This window comes from Canis aureus, chromosome 24 (genome assembly GCF_053574225.1).
Source record: "Canis aureus isolate CA01 chromosome 24, VMU_Caureus_v.1.0, whole genome shotgun sequence".
In the NCBI taxonomy this organism is placed as follows: domain Eukaryota; kingdom Metazoa; phylum Chordata; class Mammalia; order Carnivora; family Canidae; genus Canis; species Canis aureus.
In genome coordinates, this window is record NC_135634.1 from 14709168 (window position 1) to 14731125 (window position 21958).

A 21958-nucleotide genomic window follows, 5' to 3' on the forward strand; every position below is an offset into this window, starting at 1 on the left:
AAAATCCTCCACCTCCCAAAGGAACTTGACTCTCCCAGGAAAGCCCCCCCTACAACTCTTGGGTGCACTACACATTGCCCCACATTCCATATACTTGAGACAGAGAAAGTGAGCAATGGCCTTCTCTTAAAAAGGTCATTTCCAAACCACTGCTTATTCCACCTGCTCTAAAAAACCCAGGTTATGAGGTCCCAATGCATATTCCTCAGGATAATTGTCCAAAGATTCATCACCAATAAGAAAAGTAGGGGGTACTTAAATAAGTCAAAGCCTTGGTTCCTAATTAGTCCCTACCTTGTCATACAACTTATCTGGTGACAAAACACATGTGTCCCTCCTTGTTATAGGCTTTGGCCACATGGTCAGTCATTGCTGACATTAACAATGTACTTTACATATGTACCTCATCTTATATAGCTCATATGCACGTTGAGCAATTTGACTCTTAGAAATATCTCTAAGAAAGATTGCTGAGATTTCCATCAATAATCATCTACATCTCTTGAATATTTACAACAAAGAATGAAATGAAGGCGGGTACCTGTCCTCAGGTATGGTGGACTCGGGTTCAGGCATCTCCAGAGCCTTGTCAGAGTCACACATCCAAGGGGGCAGATCCAGCCTCAGAAAACAATTCTCCTGATTCCTGGGTCCAGTGCCCTTCCTGCACATGTCATAACATTGAGCTGGCATTTCACAGAAGTTGCATTTTAGTTGAATCAATAATTAAACTTTTCTAAGCTTTTAAATTTAAGAACTAAAATTTTGCCTGAGTGTATGATTCAGCTATCTTGGGGACACTCCTATTCTCGATACTCTGCTCATTAACTGCTAAGTACTACCAAGGGAGACCATCACTCCCAATATTTTGAGACACTAAGCAACAATCTATTTCAACTTCACACTTCATCAGCAGTCTTAGAACGTTAAAATTATATCTAATACTCATCCAAATTTCCATGGTTTTCTAGAATTAGTTGATTTTTAAACTTTTTTCAGAAAAACTAAAATATGAGAACTCATTTTATCCTTAAGAAATTATTTTATTATGTAGTTTTGAAAAACTATGTGTTATAAATGTCTGATTTTTAAAATAGATTTACTATAGTTATAAGACAGGTGAATAGGTACAGACTTATGGACAAAAAGGAATTCTTAAAGATTGGCTTTCTTGTTTTGGCAAGGTGTCTGAGATTCTCACATTCTTCAGCCTTCTAGAATAAAATCTAAAGGTCTACATGATATATTGACATTTTATATCAACCACTGACACAGCAAATTAGCTTACAGATTAATCCAGTTGGACTAAACATCTATTTGTATACTAGAAACTCCTTTAGTTGAGTATCTCTTTAGCTTCTACAAATCAACAAATAGGAGATTCATTGTCTCTCCTGTCAACTTGGACTTGCTTGCTATAATCCCTCTTGTGGGTATTACAATGACCATCCACTCTGCCAAGCTCCAGTGATGAAGCAATCTACAACTTCTCTTGCCTCCCCCTTGGATCTTCAACCTGATTTTGCCTCCTAGGTTTCCTTGTGGTCCATCTATTTTGATCAACCTCACTATCATAGTCTCATTTTAGATTTTCCTCACTTCTGCTGTTATATTCCTATCCTCCCTGGTGTTATGTCACTTTCTACCAATGACCGCCTTCTAGTCTCCTTAGCTCTTCAACAGGGAAAATTATGGAAACCAAAATAAACACTGCTGGTTATCTTTTCTACAAAACAAGCCAACTCTTTATTGAGGATGAGCAACGTAGGTGGCCCCTAATGGCCCATCCACCGTAGTATATTGTGGGGGTCCAGTGGATACTTCTAAAGATTGCTATTCTTTGGCATTTTAGTACACATTTCTTCTATTCACTTGGATTCTGCATTTCACATTATTTTTCCCCAGTTGTATGAGTATGCATTTTCCAAGCTGTATCTCATTTTGTTATTTCCTGCCCATATTTTTAATCTCCTAAAGGTATAATTATAATATTTCTGTCTTTCCAGGTTTTTGAAATCTCCTCTGATTTGGGATCATCTGCCAACTTCATTAATATGAAGTTTATTTCTCCTTAAATAAAATGGGATACAGCATACAATCCCAGTAACATCAAGCTACAAGTGGTAACCTTGCCATTTATATTTTATTTACTGTCTCTCTACTATTTTCCATCTGTGGGGCTCTGCTCCAAGCCAAGTTGGACTTATTTTGCAGTGGAACAAGGTCAAAATATATTGTAAAGAAAATAAGAAAAAGAAAACCTCCTTCCACACTATACAAAGGCTGTTTTCATCTCTCAGTTTACCCAGAGAGAGAGAGTAAGAAGGTTAACAGCCATAGGTTTCACTCTTTAAACCTTTCTGTTCCCATTTTAATATAGTTTGACTGAAAGAGAAAAGAATTTCTCTTGCAAGTAAGAGCATAAGGCCAAGAAGCTCCATTCAGGGTAAAGGAGGAGTCAGGTGGGATGTGGTGAAAGCCTCTGATGGGTAAGCAGCAGCTGCTCCCATTGCCTCCCTAACACATGACCAAGATGCCCAGAGACCCGGGCTTACAAGCACCGTGGAGGGCTGGCACTCCAGCATTCAGGCCCTGACCAGGAAGGGATCATTCAGACATCTGAGAGAACTCCAGACAATTCTCTTCCCCTCCTTGAATGAACGACGTGACTCTCCTGCTCCAGAAGTTCAAGAGAAAAGGGAGAGTTTTTACTCACCAATTTCACGTGTCAATCTCTCTTTCCCTCCCACACTCACCAGCCAGGTAAAAGACCTTTACTTGAGATTAGTCCAATTACCAGCTCACTAATTTACACTATTTTGGATTTTGAAAGTTTTATGTTTTTATGTTTCTTTCTAAAAAAGAAACCAATATTCACATATCCTGTGCTGAACAGCTGTAACAGATGCAGCCTTATCTTGCCACCTCATTAGGAGAAACAAACAACTATAAATCTTGTATTACATCCAGAAAGTTGTCAGCTTGAAATAAAAGCTGGCAGGGATCCAAGTGGCATGCCTTCTTGATTCCAGTCTTTTTGCCTGTAGTTCTTACATATGTAAATTGAGAAACTGTTAGCAGAAGCAAGCCAGCTAAAAACAGATGTGTTTAGGGTACACAGACACATTCGAGGGGCCCTCCAGGCCTGGCCCCCTCCCCACCCTTCACCACAAATCCCTGCTCCTTCCTATTCTGGGTTCTCCCCCCACACCCACACCCTTTGCCTCCCCACCTTCCTCCCATCACAACACGTTTTTATCATTTACTACTGGCTAAATTCTCATGTCCAGCCATGGTGGTAGACCTCAGAATGAAAATACAGGATATAAAAAAATTCCACAGCCCTGCAACCTTTCTAAAGATTAAATCATAGTAACTATCAGAGAAAGAGATGGGGGAGAGGGGCAGAGACCCTAGGATTAGAGACTATAGGGACATCACACCTGTGTTTCAGATTTGCAGTCAGTGCCCCTCTGCTTGTGAGAAGTCTCTGGGATAGGGGTGTTTAAATCCCAGCCCACCACTTACTCTGGGCGGGGATGGGGGAGTCATCTTGGACTCTACTAGGGTTTTCTCATGGGTAAGATGGAAATAATACTTCTGAAATCAGAGGGCTGATACACAGGTTAAATGAGCTAGCACACCTGATGCTCTCAGCCCAGGGTAGGAGACAGTCCTCAGACTCAGCAAGTGGTATCCTTACTGATTGAAAGTGTTGTCTGGTCTCTGCGAGTGAACGTGATAGTCCCTGGGGGCAGAGTCGGCTGTGGGTTACTTCTAGAAGGGAGGTTCTACTACCTGCATACTGGTAGACCAACAGGTAACTCCTTGGTCAAACCAGAAAGGATTCTCTTAACTTGAGATTTTACAAAATAACCAAGAGAATTACCTCAGGCCCCAGTGGGGATAGTTTTTAGAAACTGCACACAGGAACAAGATGCAAATTCCTGAGTGTGTGTGTTGGGTTAGGCCTGAGTAATCTGCTTTACCTTTGTGAGAGTCTGTTCCCTCATATTTAAACTTGGGATAAAACCCCACACCCTTACTTACTCACCCTTTGTTTACTCTTCAAAGTGCTTCTGTCCCTACGATGCCACCCTCCTGCCGGATGGATACCATGACATCACTACTCCAGCACTTAGGTCATCTCAGTGGACTCTGACCCACACCCCCTAAACACTGAAAACCTCTCTCCTTGACAGGCATCTCATTTGATGGTTTGTCTTCCTTTACGCTTGCTGGTCTGCATTCCCTGGAGCTCTAGATCAGGCATATCTACACAGCATACACTCTGATCCACTCCTACGATCAACTACAGTCTCCCTGTTGAGAACTATCTAGACCAGGGGTCAGAAGACACATGGTTCTAATCCAGCTCACTGCCCATTCCTGCTACTAAGTTGTACTGGAACCCAGCCACTGGCATTGTCCACAGCTGCTTCTGTGCGACAACAGAATTGAGTGCAGGGAGACCATGAAGTCTGGGGTATTTACAAGCTAGCCCTTCCAGGACACATTTGCCAGCCCTTGGTGCAGGTTGTATCCTCAGTCACACTTGTATCTATGGCTCCGGCTCAGCCTGCAGACCATGTCTCACGTCTCATAGGTCTTGTGTTGCACTCAGGGCTCACAGAAACACAACTCACATCTGGAAATATGACAGCACATCCCTAAAAGGGCCATCTTTAAATCACATCCATTTGTGATAGTTAGGTCATCCTTACTCCTGCTCTCAAAATCCCTGTCCTGGCCCCAGCCCACTATTGTCAGCCATCTCCTGGGCTACCATCTATTCTCCCTTGGAAGGCTAAAAACGTTTCCTGGTATCCTTACTTTCCTGATTCACCTATCCTCTCATTCATCCTTCCTCTCCTGTCAGTTATTTTTCTCACTTAAAAATTTCTGACTTTTATTTCTCACTCAGTGTCCTCTAAGACACAGCCCCTAACTCTTCAGATATATCTAAACTTATGTCTCCTTTCACATCCAATACTCAAGCTAGCCAGCAACCAGCAACCCAGGATTTCCAAGAGGGAAGATCTAATACCCAGCTTCTAGTGGGGGAATTGAACCACGGAATTCAACAAATGAAGTTATACTTTAGGTGTCGTGCTAGAACCCAGGTCAACCACCTTTTCTTGGGTCTCCCTTGACCATCAGAAAGAACTAATCACATGTTCCTTTCTGCCACCACTACACCTTTATCTTACCTCTGTTAGAAAGCTTATCACAATGGCTCATGATGATCTGTTACATTCTGTCCCTTCTATGGGTCTGTGAACTCTCTGAAGGTAAGAGCTGCTTTAAACAACCCTGAAGCTCCAGTATCTCATCCATTGGTAAAGGGCCACCAATGGGAGGTGCTCACTAAATGCTTGCAAAGATCCTATGTGTTTATAAATGGCAAAGTACTACATGAACATCAGTTGCAGAAGAGATAAACCACTGTTCCCTAATGTTTTATGTTCAGTTTACTCCCCACTTCCAATACTACAGGCATAGACTAGAGATGAGGAAAAGCCTTTAGCTAAGAACTTCAAGTCCTTACAGACAGGCTTTCCAAGTGTTATCTCAGCAATGGGCCTGGTTCCTATTCCCAGTTGGACACAGAGGCCTTTCCAAGTAGTACTAACCAGGAACAGAAATGGGGACCAGGATGGGAAGGGTTTAGAAAGGAAGGCAATGCTTCATGTATACAGCAACTCACAATCAATACTGAAGTTTATCCAATTAAACTTCATTTCTGAACATGCACCACATGTTGGGTGCTGTTTGCAGTCTTCATAGCAAACTTGTTGTGGTAAAAGAGGACTCAGAAGAAATTTAACGTGAAAAGAAAGTTAGAGGGTAACTTGATCTTGTTTGTTCATTGGGAAAAGGCAATGTTACAAAAGAGGTAACCAGCTGCTCCTCATCTCCAATGGAGAAAAATCAAAAGAGAAAGGGGTTAAGCTGTGCCATAAGGTATTGAAATTAGGTAGAAGAAATAATTTGCTGACATCAAAGGGTATTAAACACTATTTGTGGTTTACAATTTTATTGTTAGGAGGTCCTTAAATAGAGAGCATCTGGGCAGTTGTAGCTGAAGAAAGGAGATAGAATGGATAAATTCTCAAGCTACCTCTTTGGACCACAGCTGATTTTTTTTTTTTTTAAGTAGGCCCATGGATAAAATAGATTAAGTGACTCAACACTCACAAGTACTGTACAGCATACCTTTGAAAAATAACCATTAAAATCCAGTAAGTGAGAGGGTAAACAGAGTATGAAGAACAGAACAAATAACTATTAAATTAGCATGAATTAAAAGGCAGAGATTCCTCATGAAAAGAATATAAGTTTGGAGTTCTCTTGCCCTAGGTTTCTAATCTCCACTTGCCATTTCTGACCTAGTAGACTTTGTGAAAAATGCATAATACACAAAGTACACCATGAAAAATAAAACATGTGCACTCACATGCAGGTACATGCAAACAAGAAGAGTTACAAGGAAATAACAGTAGTTGTCTGAGAATGGTGACACCATTAGTGACTTTTATTTCCTTCTTTTTTTCTTCAAAATCAACAATATTTATTACTTTTACAGGGGCAGGAAGGAAAAAATTCCCCCCTCCCCAATCTGTCTTGGTTTTCTGGGCAATATAATCCCTCATGCCATTCTTTATTATGCTATAAACTAACTTCTCTGTTAATTAAAACACCTGCTGTTAGTCCGATTATTTCCTTATTAGGCACTGAAGCCTTTCATGACACACATCTCCCACTGTCTATATTTCATCATAAAGGCATGTACTATTATTCTTAGATCCAACCCATTCACTTTTCTCACATGCAGGGAAATCACACCTCTGAGATAGAAGAAAAACCATAGCCAACTACAATAATTCTACATTTGGGATGGGAACAAAGGAAGGATGGAAGTTTTGTACTCCATTTTCAATAAATTTTCAATAACTTCCAAATGTTTATGCTTTCCAGGTTTCTTTACACCTGTGGGATGAATCAGCATAATACAGTAATACAGGGTATATTTTTTCAGCCATAAGTTACTTCTTTTACTGGAATAAATCATGTATTTTTTTTCACAATTTTTATCCCTTTGAGACTTGACTGATTGATTTGATAAAACATAATATCCATTCTGTTATCACTTAGTTTGTTAGACCAACTCAGCTCATAGACGCATTGGAATCCACTGAAAGGACACAATGAAAAATAAAACATTTCAAGTAAAATAGTCTCACAGGAAATAAAATAACACTTCTTTAAATGATTAATTTACATCAGTGAATATTTTTGGCCACAAACAATATATTAAAAATAAATTCAGGAGACATTTCATTTATTTATCTTAGGTATTAAAATTTAAATAGTATCTAGACTTTTGGAACAACAACAAATAATACCTTAGAGATCATGTAGCCTATCCCTCTGATTTCACAAACAGGAAGTGGAGGCCTGAAGTGTGAACAGTTTGCTCAAGGCACTGGAGGTGGCTAGTGATGGGATCACTGTGTGGCCACCACCACATCTTCTGAGTTCTGGTACAGATACTTTCCCATAGTGCAATGCTGCTCACCTCTGCCGTGACACTGGAAGGAACAACTGGCAAGGGACCATCAGTATTTCCACTTCCAAACACTATTTTTTGGGGAAAAAGTTGCTTCTTTCCTCTAATCCCAATGATTGGGAGTAAGGATTTCTTTCCTCTTGGAAAATCCCAGCTCTTTGGGCTGGGGAGAGAAAAGCTTGGTTTTATCCTGACCTGAGGGAGATAGAGCAATATGTCTGAGGAACGTTAGAGGATAGGCAAGGGAAGAGGCTGGAAGGTGAAAAGTCAGTAGCGCAGAGAAGCGGAATACAGTGCTAGGGATGTCTCAGGGACACCAGAACTGGGAGGATACTCTGCCCACCAATGAAGGAAGACATTTTCCTGTTTTATGTTGTCAATTACAAATCAATCGCTTTTATCTCTGAGCCTAAGTTTTTCACAGCCTTTCATATAAATGAAATCAAGTTTCAGATGTAGTTGCTCACAGTTTTGTGTAGAAAGAACAAGTTTGCTGTACATGAAACAAAGTGTTTTCCCAGTTCTAAGTGACACCTTCATATGAGTCACCTAGTGAGCCCCATTTCTCGTGTTCATGTGTGTCATGTGTTAGATTCTGCTACACATCCCTCCACTTTTTAAAAAAGCTGAATAAAAAAAAAAAGCCGACTGGAGCATTATACTTTTGTGAATTTGATTATACCAACAGAGATGTTCCACTTACCATCTGGGTGATGCTAAATATCTTACATTGGCTCTCAAGGACTTAGTAACTTAGTAACTTAGTACAGGGGTCCCTCCAAATAAAAAACACCCTATGGCCAAAAACGTCTGGGAAGAGGATGCGGAAAACCGCAGGCACAGGAATCTAACTGGACAATATTTTAACTATTATGGCTTTAACAATTATCTGTAGTCCTTTCTTTAACCAATTAAACCATAAAAACCCAAGAACTCCTTGTCAAATCCCACCTTATGTAGTAAGCTTTTCCCAGATCAGAAAATTGAGCAGGGAGTCCACAGTTGGCCTTCTTTATGGCATTCATGTTAGGTCTATTAAACCTGAAAAAACTGCAAAGTAAGAATACAGAGCAAAGTGAAAAAGCTCAGCCCATAAAGAGAAAGGAGCACTGGGTAGTACTTGTGAGTCTGTGAAGTAGCGTACCACCAGAGGCTATAAATTCTGAGAAGGGCAGAAGCTACCACGTGAGCCCTTTTTCACACGTTTACTACATTTTAAACACCAGCAGTAAAAGCAGAGAACACCAATATAATAGCAGGTAATCCTGACACACAGCTGACACTTGCAAGCCTACCTGACTTGCAAACCACTATTCCCTTTTGTTCTTCCAAACTAGAAGCAATTTGATGGACTTGAAGACAAATCTGCCTTAATCTGATGTTTGCTTTCTAATAAATTGAGATATGGACAGACAAAAATAAATTCGAGAAGTGTCTATATACTGCATTCCCTTTTGACACAAGGCATGTGAGCATACTAAACACTCAGGGTCTTGGAAGAGCCACCAAATTTAACACTTTCTTTCACAGTGCCATTATTAGCACTTTGTACAATCTTCCCTTAATTGTAATTTATGAAATGCTTAAGGAGGATGAGTTCCTAAGTCTCTTATAGATCTTTTATCACCAATTCTAACTTTTTTAGTTAAACAAAATCATCTAAAAGTGAAGGGGAAGAAACAAATCAGACAAAAGAAGCCAAACAAGTATAGGACAGGACCAACTTCATCCAAGCCTTGCTAGGGCAATAATGCTAATAATAGTAATAATAATACCAAGCCAAGAAAAAGATCCAGGTGTCACAACAGACTCCAAGTAATGATGTAGTAAGTTGGACTCAGACCCGAATTCTGATCCTAAACTGCCTACTTGTAAAACAGCAGACAAAGTACTTACTCCAGCTCAGTGGGAATGTCAAGGGGGTGATAATTAGGGTCAAATGAGAATACCTGAAAGCACCTGCACAGCATCTGGTCTGGCCACACTGCGGGTGGCATCTCACCCCTTCCCTTCCCAGTACTCTGTAGGACAGAAGCGCCAAGAGGCACAGGGAAAGTGAGAGAGCGGGAATCAAAGCAAGGTCACCTTGATCCTGCCTTATGTGGTAATAAGTGAATATGCTTAGATTAGAGTCCTAAAACAGAGGAGAAAATGAGGAAGAGCACAGTGGAACCAGTAGAGGCAATTCAAGGGCGTAGTCTTGTGTAAGGGTAACTGAATAAACCCACTAAAATCTTGTGTAGGGTCAGCACTGAGGGTATATGGACACAACAGGAAGGGCACCCATGTGACAGGATCTGAGATGAAGTGACATTTGCATTCTGAAAGAGTTCTCCGAGGCAGTATTAACAGCTGTCACCTCCCAGGGAGAATGCAATTGCAACTAACTGGACAACAGTTTCAGGCACACCATTCTCTGCCCACATTTATGTGCTAATTACACAGTTTCCCCACATTTGTTGCAGTGGATGTGGTGAGGACGTCTACCTGAAAGCCCACAGTTGTGGAGACAGCACAAGAGGGAAGACAGGACAGAAGTGGCTCTGTTCACACAAAGCCTTAGGGCCTGCGACACAGGAGACCCCTTCTTGGAGGCTCAGATGCTGCACCCACAATTTCCAGATGAGCATCTCACATGTCTGCTAGCAATAGTGTGATGCAGTCTTGGACCACATAAAATGTCTATTTTCTCCCTCAGGCAGAGACATTTTATCTATCCATCTCATGGATCAAAGAAATATCCTAAGTTATCCTGAAAAGCAATATGACTTTTACATATTGGTGGCTTCTGCTCAAGATGCAAGGCCCAGCATAGATGAAATAGCGGGCAAGAACTCGATGCTACTTTTACTGCCATTATTAAACAGGTAATGTTATCAGCCAACTACTATACTAAGGACCATTTGTATGGATGTGTCCTTGAGGTAGATGTCCCCACTTCATACCATTTAAAAGGCATGATTCTAGCCAACTCCTGGATGAAGGCCACAGCTGGTAGATGGTAGAGGCCAGATTGAAAGCCAGGAGTGTTTCACTTCAAAATCTTATTTTTGTTTTGTTTTTTTATCGCTATGGTTTCAAAGTCAATTCACAGCAGGAATTTAGATATTATTAAATTCTCCATAAGAAATTATTAGTAATTTGTTTATTAATAAACAGATTAAATAAAATAGGAACTAAGGACTATTATTCCAAGTCTTGACGTTTCATAAAGACTATAAAAACAGGTTTTGGCTTTAACTAAAGCCAGCATGTGGTTCTTTGAAGCCAAGCCGTATGTGAGCTAAAAGCAGGAAAGAGCCTTGTGGATGACCTGGCCCTCACCACACCCTGGGGACAGAACTGCAAGGTAGGGGAAGCTGTGCTTGGTGAGCAGCCCACGTACCACGGGTGGGCCTCAATGCTAGGACCGCAGCACAGAGGCCTCAACTCCAGAGTCAGGGTCTGGCCAATTTAAGATTTCCGTCTGGGGTAGTTTCCCATATGCAGACTTTGCAGAGTTAATGTTCTATCCATAACTGGGGCAAATCGGTAGGAAATTACAAAGGGGAGCATATTCCCAGTGCTTTGTCATACTTGAGGAAATGAAAGGATTTAAGCATATCTGGCTTGGGTAAATATTTTCTCTATAAAAGTTAATCTACAATTACACTTAATATGAAATATTATATAGAAAAACATCCCACGTGTTTTTGTTGCTGGAGGACACTTTCTAGTTTGTGTTTTATTAGTGGTCCCCACGTAAGTCTGAACAATTCCCTCTGGGGAAGTTTATTCCGGATGATGGCTGACTTTAGCCATGAGCATTTCCAATCAGCCAGGACACAAGTTCTCAAGTTGTCCAAAGACCTGTGCTATTTGCATTTCAGTATTGCAAATACAGCTCTTACCGTCTGGTGGATGCTGTGGCTTTGACAAGAGAGAATACAAATAATGACAATGACAAGATCGCCTCCCTGGTTGTCCATAGCACTGTGTGGTGACTAATGTTCCTGTGAAACTAAACACCACCAAAAAACAAAAAACAAAAAAAAACCCAAAAGCTCCAAACTTCTTTCTGTAATGTTCCAGTAAACAATGTTTCGCAGATTACCAAAGTTTGTTCACGGGTTGAGCTTGAATATTTTTCAAGGTTAATGATTTATCTTGAAAATTCCAGTGACCTCTACATTCTCTATCACACCACAGAGTTAGGCTGATCTACATATAAAAAGCTTTACTCTGAGATCTGGGGGGGAAATGTGCCCCAGATTTTGTGGTTTTGTTTACCTCAGCTCTGCACAGAGGTATGTGCACACTGTGCCCCAGCAGGAGGAGGATGGGGATGATAAAGATACCAGATTACTACACTGAAAATCAACAAAGAAAAAGAAAATCAAGATAGCCACATGAAGCCATTGCACCCTCTTCTCAGGGCCATTCTCTAAGCTTTTCTCTGTAGAGCCCCCCAGCACTCCTGCCTAGTGGCTGGGATTTCCTCCAGACCCCTGAAGCTCTTGCCTTCCCATGAAAAGGACTCCTTGCAAGTGATCAATTGCCATGTGCTCCCAAGCTGAAGAACAACCTCCTAAATATGTCCACGTCTGAACCCTCAGAACCTGTAAATGTTACCTTATCCAGTGAAAAGGAATTTTGTGGATAAAGTTAGGGATTTCGAGATGAAGAGATTTTCTGGGGTTATCTGAGTGGCTCTAAATGTCATCACAAGTGTCCACAGAGGGCGATTTTACTTCAGAAGAGGAGGAGGTGACGTGATGACAGAAGCAGAGAGTAGAGTGATTTATTGCGAGGGTGGAGGAAGGGGCCACAAGTCAAGGAATTTATTATTTAAAGAAATCCTTTAGAATTCAGCATCTATGGGAACCTGCAAAAGGCAAGGAAACAGATTCTCCCTTGGAGCCTCCAGGACTGTAAGAGAATAGATTCGTGTCGTTTTCAGCTACTGGGCTTGTGGCAATTGGCAGCTAGGACCCTCACCTCCCAGGCATCGCCCTGCCTACCCCTGCCCCCAGCCCCACCACGTTTCTTACATCTAGTTACAGAGACACGCTCTGCTGCTCTCATCTGCCTTCTCAAGCACAAGGGTACTTCGGCTCATGTACACAAAACATTATAGTTTATTTTATACAAATCAGAAAAATATTCTCTTTGGAAAATAATGCTCATTAAAGGATTTCTTTAACTGAAAAACACCACTGATGACTTTGAGATAAATAAGTCTACACTATTTTACCTTTAGCTTTCTAGTAAGTGTATTTCTCTCTATACCCCAAGGGGAAACATATGTTTAGCAACAGTATTTGCTTGTCAAGTTACTTATTCTTCCTACACTTCAGTTTTCTTACCAGAAAATTGGTGTTGCCATGTGAATGAAATAAACCCCACATATAAAACTCCTAGTATAAACTCCTGGCGCATAATAAGTGCTCAATATGTACTGGTACCAGTACCGCCACAGCAGGTGACATTCAGCCACAAGGTCCTCAGACTGATCTTCTGTGTTCCTTATGGAGATAGGACTTAAGTCAGAAAGAAAATCAGTCTGATTTCTTTCTAGTCTTACCACATGTGGACTCGGGCTCTTTTTCCCCTTGGGCTTATTATAATTAATTCTTTTTGCATGAGAAACAAAAATGTCATTTACAATGCAGGAACCCAAACAAGAATGAGGACCTATGGGTATTGTGGACATTAGGAGCAAAACTGGGGTAGAGTCAACAATATAGAGAAAGAAAGTAAAAGCAAGGTTGGGAGCAGTGTCCAGAAGTAAACCGAGCAAAAGTGCAATGTCCCAGTAATAAAGTCAGAAAAGCATTCAGTGAGGCAGGCTCAGAGTGTACACAGCTAGGGTTGGCTAATGCACCAAGGTGTTTGATAGTTCTGGTCAAGCAGAGGGTCACCAGGCTGGTCTACCCAGATTTGTTTTGTTTTGTTTTTTAAAGTTTTTATTTTTATTTTTATTTATTCATGAGAGACAGAGAGAGAGAGACAGAGACAGAGACAGAGACAGGCAGAGGGAGAAGCAGGTTCCATGCAGGGAGCCCGATGTGGGACTCCATCTGGGGTCTCCAGGATCACATCCCGGGCTGCAGGCAGCGCTAAACCACTGCACCACCGGGGGCTGCCCTGGTCTACCCAGATTTGTCTGGGAGTCACACTCAGGAGCCTGGCTACCTCAGGCAGACTCTCAATTATCTACCCACAGCACAAAGTGACAAGAGGGGTTCAGAAGACCTGGCTCACTTTTTCCACCCTCCACCCTCACACCCATGTGAGAGAAAGTTTGCTGGTATCCTTCCTGCTGGTCTTTGGTCCTTCAGGTCTAGGAAGGTCCACCTTGGAGGGCCAGCATCAGCACAGATTGAACACTGGCCTGTAAAGGACCTAAGATCCCACCCTGGTCAACTGTCATTGCTTCTAACCCTGGTGTGCAAGATCAGAATGTAGCTCTATACTCAGAGTTTACTGCAGACATCTAAGTCCATCCTCCTTGGCAACAGGTGGGGGGGATCCCTGTGGTCTGATGTACCAGACATGACTGTGGAAGACAAGTAAAGCATAAAATATTTAAGAAAAATTGTGGGTTTAAGGGAAAGTTTTTTAGTTCCAGGCTAGTTTTGTTCCTGTGTTTTTTCCTATTGGTAGAGGAGGATTGTTTCTCCAGGTGAGCAGTGGTCCTCAAAGGTGATGTAACAGAAAAGCCAGCACACTGCAAGGCCTCTATACGGTACTGGCATGCTTGCTGCCCAGCCAGATGGATGGGGGTTGGGGGAGGGCAGGGAAACACCTATATTGGGTGACATCTAATATCCAGGTGCTAGCACAAAGGTTGCTGAATAATTAGTACTTCAATCACTTGTTCATTCTGAGAACACCTGTTTATTTAAGACACCTGGAAACCAGGATGGTCAATCATTTCCTGGGCTTGGTATAGGATGAAATTCATCTGAACCTTATATCCACTCTCCTTATGTTGGTTACCTGACCATCCTGACCCTTTGCACACTCGCCCTCCAGTTACCATCCTAGGACATCAACAGATACGGGTCTGCTTTTCTTCATTTTTTCCACTCCTAACATAAGGTATTCCTACCAAAAGGGAGATCAATAGACATTTGTTTCTCTTCCCTACCCCCCAGGAAACGACCTGTGGACAAGGCAGCAGTCTGTATATGCTGGTGAGTTTTCTCACCAAAGTCACCAGAAAATGTGAATTTTCTAAATGGAGAAAAAACAGTGAGACCACTGTGTATTTCTGAAAGTGGTTAGTACATAACCTGTGCTCAGCTCATAAGGCAGTGACAATTTGCCATTGAGATAAAGCTTAGACAGTTTTTGTAACTTACATTGCTCTGAGCTCTACCTCTTTGCCCATCAGACCCTTCTTCACAATTCCACGGTTGGAAATGGGGGTGCTGTTCAAGTGCTCTGTTTAGATGCTCTTCACCTATTTGCTTTCTGATTCACCTTGTTTGTCCTCACGTTTCTATAGCAACAGTTGTAAATCTATCCCAGACTAGATCTTCCTCTCAAATAGAGGTGTTTTTTTCCCAATTACCTTCTGAAAATGCCTGAACAGTGTCCCGAAGCTCTCTCAACTGCAACGTGATTGTATTAGTTTTTTACTGTTGTATAACAAATCCTTCCTACCCTGGAGGTCGGAAGTCCAGGCCCAGGATAACTGGATTCTCTTTGCAGCATTTCCTAGACTAAAATCAAGGGATAGGCCAGGCTGGGTTCTCCTCTGGAGCTCAGGATCTCTTCTAAGCTCATAGGTCTGTGGCAAACTCAGTTCCTTGAAGTTGTGGGAATGGGTCCACATCTCCCCACTGGCTGCATGTGGGGACACTCCCAGCTCTGATGGTTACCTATATTCCTTGCTCTGTGGTTCCCCTCCAGCTACAAAGAAGCAACTGCCCATCAAATCCTCATCACATTTTAAATTTCTTCAACTGCCCCATCTCTGACCTTTCGAACCAGATTTAAAATGCTCATGTGATAGGTCAGGCCCACTTAGATAATCTCTCTTTCTTAAAGTTGACTGTGCCATAAAGGATAACCTAATCATGGAAGTAAAACCATTATATTCTCAGTCCTGGGGATTATGTAGGGAGTATCCATCAGAGGGGCAGAGAATCCTAGGATCATCCTGGAATGCTGCCTAGTACTATGGCCACATGCAAACTCATTTCTCCCATTATTCATGAATCCCAAACAACAATCAATCACTAGAGTCTCTGTAGTAATGGACAAAATTCTCCAGCTTCACAGAAACCTCCGACTGGAATTAGAAACAAAAAACTAACAAAATCCAGCTAGGATGTTTAAAAAGAATACAGAAAAGCCAAAAGTAAAAAGACACGAAAAGATGTGCTAGGAGGATGCTAACTAAAAGAAAAGTCATCATAGGCAAGTTAATTCAGATATGAGACTAAGGCAAAAAAGGATGGCTAATAATAAAGTCCCCTTATGAACAAGTGAGAAAATATAAAATTGAAACCAGGAGATAAGCCGTTTCACACTTGCAAGGTTGGTAAGATTAAAATACTTAAAAAATACAGGTCTTGGCCAAGATGTGGATTAGGGAAAACTTTTATAAATTGTTGGCAGTCCACTTAAGAATATAATTTTGCATTATTAGTAAAGTTGAAAATGCACATTCCCCACTACCAAGCAATTCTACTCCCAAGTATTATACCCTAGAAAAATATTCGCACATATGCACAAGTAGACATTTACTATTTTCTCAGCCATGTTGTGTGTAATAATAAAAATCTGGCAACAAGCCAAATACCTACTGACAAGAGAATAATAAAGTAAGTTGTGGTAACATTCACACCATGGAACTTCATGTAGCAGAGAGAATGAACACACTAAGGCCACATGAATTAACATGGATTAAAACTAAACCACCTTGAACAAACTAAATGAGACTGCAGTGCAATTCCATTTCCTCTATATTCAAATACATGTAAGGAAAACAATATGAATCATAGATGGGTAGAAACTACGAAAGAAAGCAAGTGAAAGACCAAAAAAATTGATGAGAATAGTCACCTCTGTGGGATAAAAGGGGTGATGTGATCCTAGGTACAAAGCAGTCTTCGACAGCATTGGTAAGGCCTGGCTTCTTAACCAGGGAGTGACAAATAGTGGCCTTTATTGTGGCTGTTCTATGTGATATGCATTTTTGGTATGTACACACAAAAGCCCAAATAGATAACAAACGCCAAGCAAAAAATTGGTGCCAAGTGAGTGTTGGTAATAATAAACACTGAAGGAACATGGAAGAAATCCATTCCATCTGGCAGAGGCAGAAAGGGTCTCATGGAACAGAAGAATTGCAGGAACAAAGGTCCAGAAGTATGAACATACTCAGCACAAGCAGGTTATAATAAATATACCAGTCTCATTAGTTAGACAGTCTCTACTCTGCCTAAAAGAAGACTGGAATGCAAGGCCGAGGTCAACAGCAGTGTGTTTGTAACCCCAAAGAAGTATACACAGCACCCTGCAGGAAATGGGGATGCCCCTGAGCATCCTGCTCTGGGAAGCTCTTGGGACCACACAGTATGTCAGTAAGGCTCTGAGAGGGCGATCTTGATGCAGTGCTGGGAAGCCATGCGGACTCCCATGACTGTGGAAGAGGAAGGGGAAGGCACATAGAGGCGGAGGGAGCGCTGTGGGGGTTCAGAGCCCACAGCCCCCATGGGGCCATACCACTCACACTCGCCAGGATGGCTGCAGTGACCATGTCCCATAATAACAGGTGTGGGGGAGGACGTGGAGTAAGTGGGACCCTTGCCCACTGCTGGCAGGGGTGTCAAACGGTGTGGCCACTGTGGAAAGCATTCTGATGGGTACTCAAAGAGGGAAGCATACAGTGATTCCACATTCTAGAGAAGTGACAACATATGCCCACATAAGAGCCTGAACATGGGTGTTTACAGCAGCATTATTTGTCATAGCAAAAAGGTGGAAATAGTTCAAATATCCATCGACCAATGAATAAACAAACAGGGTTGTCTCCATACAATGGAATATGACTTCACCATACCTAGTGACAGTGACATGGATAAACCTGGAAAACATTTTAGGTGAGAGAAGCTAGTCACAAAAGATTGTTTCATGATTTCATCTACATGAAACGTCTGGAATAGACAAATCTAGAGAGACAGAGAGTAGATTCCGGGCTGCTTAGGCTAACGGCTGGGATTTTAGGTATACAGGATCTCTTTTTGAGGGTATGGAAATGTTTGCCAATTGGCTGTGATGGTAGTTGTTCATATCTGTGAATACACAAAAATCCACTGAACAGTACACCTAAAAAGGCAGAATTGTTTGGTACAGAAGACACAGCTGAGCTTCTGCTCTCCAGCCCTGGGACACGCTGTTCCATACTTGCCTCCACGGGGTTAGGACGAGGACTTAGTAAGAGAATGTACATACACTTCTTAGAGGAGGCTATAGCACATTTACTGAAGACTGAATGGATAGGAAAAGTTAGATCTAAAAGAAAAAAAAAAAAACAAGAATCAAGAACTGCTAATGGAATAAGAAAAAGGAGTAACACAAAACACTGAGGACTCATATGATGGGGGGTGGGCAGGTAAAATGAGACTGTCGTCAGCAACATCTTAAAATTACAACAGCTAAAATCAGTGAGGTAGTAAATGTTCTTGGAATGCTTTCCTGGGAATCATTCATCTGTCCATCCCTGTACCTATATAATCTATCAGTTTTTCCCATTTAAGAGGCAATGTTCACTTCACTCTCAGAGCTGATAGGCCAGTGGCTCTCACTGACTGTCCACATAAATCCAGGCAGGCTGGGGCCCCCTAAAGAAACTCATTCCCTGGGTTTGAGAAAGTCAATCATGCCAAAAAACAGTTAATCTGATTTTCCCTCTCCTTCGTGAATGGACTAATTAAAATGTTTTTGGCAATCTCTGAAGGAGAACGAGCAGCTGCCCAACAGGCACAGGGGTGTGATGCTGTGGAACTGCTTTATTTTGCAAGAAATGAAATGGGAAGACATTCAAAATTAAAGCCTAGAGCCAAATCATGAAGCTTTTCCCTGGCACTGAATCGGATTCATGAAATCTAAGTGCTTAGCTGAGGAAGTCCATGTGGAAAAGCATTCACAGAAATTGACCTATGAGCTTCACACACAAGTTCAAATTCAAAAAGGCAGAACAAGGCAAAAGTCTTTTGAAACCCTGCAATCCACAGAACATGTCACTGGGTATCCACTGCATGCAGGTACGTTTTGTATGAATGATGGCCCATTCTCTTTGAGTCCCTCTGCCATTTTGCACCAACTTTGTCCATCTGCCCATTCATTCATTCTGACCGATGCCAAAAGCCAGTTACAACAGAAGAATCCCAAATTTCGTTTGTTACTATATAAAATGGTACATATTTGTAAGCCTTTACTCTTAAACAACTTTTAAAAATAGCTTAAAGCTATTTGCTGATGTTTTAATGTTTCATTGTTAATTTTTGGCTTAATAAAAACAAACTGCTCAACTCCATCTTCGTGGTAGCTGCTGCGGTGTCCGTGGTTGTCGCCGACATGCAGCTCTTTGTCTGCGCCCAGGAGCTACACACCCTCGAGGTGATCGGCCAGGAGACAGTCGCCCAGATCAAGGCAAGGCTCATGTAGCCTCGCTGGAGGGCATCACCCTGGAAGATCAAGTCCTGCTCCTGGCAGGCTCACCTCTAGAGGATGAGGCTACCCTAGTCAGTGCGGAGTGGAGGCTCTGACCACCCTGGAGGTAGCTGGCCACATGCTTGGAGGTGAAGTCCATGGTTCCCTGGCCCGTGCTGGGAAAGTAAGAGGGCAGACTCCCAAGGTGGCCAAACAGGAGAAAAAGAAGAAGACAGGCCGAGCCAAGCGACAAATGCAGTACAACCGACGCTTTGTCAACGTTGTGCCCACCTTTGGCAAGAAGGGCCCCAATGCCAACTCTTAGGTCCGTTGTAATCCTGGCTCTCCCCAATAAAGCCACTTGGCTCAGTAAAAAAAACAAACAAAAAAACAAAACAAAAAAACAACCTAGTTTTCTTTTCCTGATTCATATTCTGTCTCAGGAGGCTGAGTCTATGTATTGGTGTTCTTGGCAGATGTTTCCTAGATGGCTGCTAGACTTTTAGCAGCATCTCTCTCTCTGTCTCTCTCTTTTTTAGTACATATTGATTTTCATAGCTCATTGCGCAAAAAAAAAAAAAAAAAAATCTATATTCCTCCAGACACAACAGATTGGCATAAAGATAACAAAAAGGCTCTCAGTTTTGTATACCAGCTGGCAACCACAACCACGAAAGTGATAAACAGATAAGAACCAAAAGATTAATCAAAACCACAATGAGATACCACCTCACACCGGTGAGAATGGGGCAAATTAACAAGGCAGGAAACAACAAATGTTGGAGAGGATGCGGAGAAAAGGGAACCCTCTTACACTGTTGGTGGGAATGTGAACTGGTGCAGCCACTCTGGAAAACTGTGTGGAGGTTCCTCAAAGAGTTAAAAATATACCTGCCCTACGACCCAGCAATTGCACTATTGGGGATTTACCCCAAAGATACAGATGCAGTGAAACGCCGGGACACCTGCACCCCGATGTTTCTAGCATCAATGGCCACGATAGCCAAACTGTGGAAGGAGCCTCGGTGTCCAACGAAAGATGAATGGATAAAGAAGATGTGGTTTATGTATACAATGGAATATTACTCAGCTATTAGAAATGACAAATACCCACCATTTGCTTCAACGTGGATGGAACTGGAGGGTATTATGCTGAGTGAAGTCAGTCAGTCGGAGAAGGACAAACATTATATGTTCTCATTCATTTGGGGAATATAAATAATAGTGAAAGGGAATATAAGGGAAGGGAGAAGAAATGTGTGGGAAATATCAGAAAGGGAGACAGAACGTAAAACTGCTAACTCCGGGAAACGAACTAGGGGTGGTAGAAGGGGAGGAGGGCGGGGAGTGGGAGTGAATGGGTGACGGGTACTGGGGGTTATTCTGTATGTTAGTAAATTGAACACCAATAAAAAATTAAAAAAAAAAAAGAACCAAAAGATTAAGAAAAATATGGCAATAAAAAGGAAACAAAAGTCAACAAATAGTAAATGAAAGACTTTTATATCTCTAGTCATTTGTATTTTTTCTGCTCCTAGTCTCAGAGATTTAAAATGTTCCTTAAAACATTTTATAATTAGAGAATGGCTCCAACTTAAGGAATTATACAAATGTCAGTTTTAAAATAGTTGCTGTACTTCATTAATATGACAAAAGAGTGATCTCAATCCAACTTTCCTATGTCATTACCTGCTCTAAAAAAAGTACACCACTACACAAATTAAAATCTGATGACCTAACCAGTTCCAACATCGAGGGAGTAAAGTGCCAGGATGAATGTGACATAATTTATGAACAGGCAGCATGCACCACACCCCAGAGTCCTCCTGTCACCTCTCCCACCTAACCCCAGGTATTACTGATAATATCGCGTCTTTTTTTCATTAGCCTAGACTTTTAAGCACTGTAATAAAAAGCATACATCATGTAGTAAGAGAAAGAAATTAAAATGCCAAAGATAAGCAAGGTTAAGCTCATTTCTTAAATTCAACTTGTATGCATGAGGCACTCACCACACCATAAGGACCTGTCCATCGAGCACACCCTATAAGACTAGAATCGAGGGCAGCCCCGGTGGCTCAGCGGTTTAGTGCCACCTTCAGCTCGGGGTGTGGTCCTGGAGACCCGGGATCGAGTCCCACATCGGGCTTCTGGCATGGAGCCTGCTTCTCCTTCTGCCTGTGTCTCTGCCTCTCTCCCTCTCTGTGTCTCTCATGAATAAATAAATAAAATATTAAAAAAAAAAGACTAGGATCGATTACACAAAGTGTGTTCAGAAGAGGGTTTCTCTCTCAAAAAGAAAGCATATCCACCAATAGATAGTCACTTGTTATATAGAGTCAGTGAGATTATGGGAAATTTAAGTGCTTTGATCAGTTTTCCCTTGGAATTTTCTTTGTTAACTATTTAATTAGAACTATTATATACTTTTTCTTTCAATATTCAGATACTTTTTGAAAAAAGCTTGACAAAGTAAAAGCATTATGACAGTAGTAAAAGGCACTGTTATTTATTAAATTTCACAGTTTTGTGATCAAGGGCAAGTCTACAGTGGCAGTGGTGGTACCTACTTTCAGAGGAATTTTTTGAGCACTGCATGGCACAATGCCTGGAAAGTGCTCAACAGAGAGACCACACTCAGCATTAAGTAGCTATCATCACCATGAAAATACTGAATCCCTGATCCCATTCTTGACAATTCCCTGTTCTTCACTCTTATCTTTCATAATTGATTACAAA

General features: G+C 41.6%; 1 protein-coding gene and 1 pseudogene across 15 annotated transcripts in view; one reads left to right on the forward strand and one right to left on the reverse strand.

The window, feature by feature from the left end:
- LOC144295815 (phospholipid-transporting ATPase IB) overlaps positions 1 to 21958 on the reverse strand; it is a 570630-nt gene that overhangs the window by 252544 nt on the left and 296128 nt on the right. The window lies entirely within an intron of this gene.
- On the forward strand, positions 19142 to 19616 carry LOC144296453 (ubiquitin-like FUBI-ribosomal protein eS30 fusion protein pseudogene; annotated as a pseudogene).